This window comes from Penaeus japonicus, unplaced genomic scaffold, assembly GCF_977035675.1.
Source record: "Penaeus japonicus unplaced genomic scaffold, GWHDUDI00000001_assembly GWHDUDI00000013, whole genome shotgun sequence".
NCBI lineage: Eukaryota > Metazoa > Arthropoda > Malacostraca > Decapoda > Penaeidae > Penaeus > Penaeus japonicus.
The window spans coordinates 30186357-30188856 of NW_028234415.1; positions in this window are offsets into that span (position 1 = coordinate 30186357).

Consider the following 2500-nt stretch of genomic DNA (forward strand, 5'->3'; position numbering starts at 1 on the left):
AAAGAGGCAGTATTGTCTGGTCGTGGAGAGAGATTAATAAACTGACTCAGAGAAAGTTTACAGAGGAGAAATGGAAAAATTTAAAGATATATGTATAACCAAAATACATGGACCTTGGCAACGTAATATCAAGTGCCGGAGGCTTATGACGTCACTATAATCAATATTACCTTTTGATGCAACGTCATACAATTAATTATAAGAGAGTATTTTTTTTTTTTTCTTATCATTATCACCTTTTTCACAGCCTTTGCATTTCCTCTTTTTTTCTTTTCATCTGTGTATCAGTTCATGTTGTTTTCTTCGGCGTGTTCTTATTTTTACTCTCTCTCTCTCTCTCTCTCTCTCTCTCTCTCTCTCTCTCTCTCTCTCTCTCTCTCTCTCTCCCTCTCTCTCTCTTTTCTCCTCTCTCTCTCCCCTCTCTCTCTCTCTCCCTCTCTCTTCTCTGTATCTCTCCTCTCTCTCTACTCTCTCTCTCCTCTACTCTCTCTCTCATCCTCTCTCTCCTCTCTCTCTCCTCTCCTCTCTCACTCTCTCTCACCTCTCCCGGGGGGGGGGTGTGGGGGGGGGGGTGGGGGGGGGGGGGGAGGGGGGGGGGTGACCCTCTCTCTCTCTCTCTCCCTCTCTCCTCTCTCTCATCTCCCTATCTCCTCTATCTCCTCTCCCTCTCTCCTCTCTCTCTCCTCTCTCACTCTCTCTCATCTCTCTCTCTCTCTCCTCTCTCCTCTCTCCGGCTTTCCTCTCTCTCCTCCTCTCTCTCTTTACTCACTCTCCCTCTCTCTCTCTCTCCCTCTCTCCGTCTCCTCTCTCCTCTCTCTCTCCTCTAGCTCTTCTCTCTCTCTCTCCTCTCTCTCCCTCCCCTCTCCCCCTCTCGTCTCTCTCATCTCTCTCTCCTCTCCCTCCTTTCTCTCCTCTCTCTCATTTCTCTCGTCTCTCTCTCCTCTCACTCTCAGTCTCTCTTTCTCGTCTCTCGTCTCTCCTCTCTCGTCTCTCTCTCTCTCTCTCCTCTCCTCTCCTCTCTCTCGCCCTCTCTCTCTCTCTCTCTCACTCTCTCTCTCTCTCTCCTTCTCTCCTCCCTCTCTCCCTCTCTCTCTCTCCCTCTCTCTTCTCTCTCTCTACTACTCTCTCTCTCTTCTCTCTCGTCTCTCCCTCTCCTCTCCGCTCTCTCTCTCCTCCTTCTCTCTCTCTCTCCTCTCTCCTCCTCTCTCTCTCTCTCTCTCTCTCTCTCATCCTCTCTCTCTCTCTCTCTCCCTCTCTCTCTCTCATCTCTCTTTCTCTCCTCTCTCTCCCCTCTCTTACTCTCTCTCTCCTCTCTTTCTCTCTCTCTCCCCCCTCTCTCTCTCTCTCTCCCTCCTCTCTCTCTCTCCCTCCTCTCTCTCTCCTCTCTCCCTCTCTCTCTCCTCTCTCTCTCTCTCTCTCTCTCTCTCTCTCTCCTCTCTTCCTCTCTCTCTCTCTCTCTCTCTCTCTCTCTCTCTCTCTCTCTCTCTCCCTCCTCTCTCTCCTCCTCTAATTACGCTCTCTCTCTCTATCTCTCCCCCTCTCTCTTCCTCTCTCCTGTCTCTTCTCCTCTAATCTCGCTCTCTCTCTCTCTCTCTCTCTCTCTCTCTCTCTCTCTCTCTCTCTCTTCCTCCATTCTCTCCTGCCCCCCTCTATATCTCCCCCGTGTCCTCTGCCTCGAGTCCGCACCAGAGATACAACACAGACTGATTAAATATTAATCTCACACCGGCACCACAGGCCGCCAGCTTCAGATCCTTGACAACGAGATAATATAATATAGCTGGCAGGGTCAATATTTCTCTCCATTTCATATATTGGGTTTAGTGGTGGGCAACGCCCACACAACACACTCACGCCCACTCGGCCTACTTACCTACGCCCACAGGTAGATACGACGTCAAAAGATGTGCGGGAATCTCGGTTGATGATAATGTTATGGTTTTGGTTTTGTTTTCTTTCTTTCTTTTTTTTGTGGTTGACTTTGGAGAGTGCAGTGTTGTTTGTGCATCTTTTTATCGTTTTAGTTTCTGGTATTTAGGATGCTTAATTTGATAAGGCTATTCATTTTTCTTTGAAATATTAGCACACACACGCGCATGCATACATACATACATACACACACACACACACATAAATATATATATATATATATATATATATATATATATATATATATATATATATATATGTATATATATAAATATACATATATATACATACATACACACACTTATATATATATAAAAGAGAATATCAAAATTAAATAGAGAGTTTTATATATATATATATATATATATATATGTATATATTTATATATATATATATATATATATATATATATATACATATTTATGTATACATATACACACACACTGTACACACAAAGACACAACTTAGACGTAGGCCCTTAGCCACACCTAAAGAAAGAGTGCCCCTCATCAGAGCGAGCGAAGAGCAAGAACCCAACACGCGTACTCAAAATTCCGCTCCGAAAAAGAAA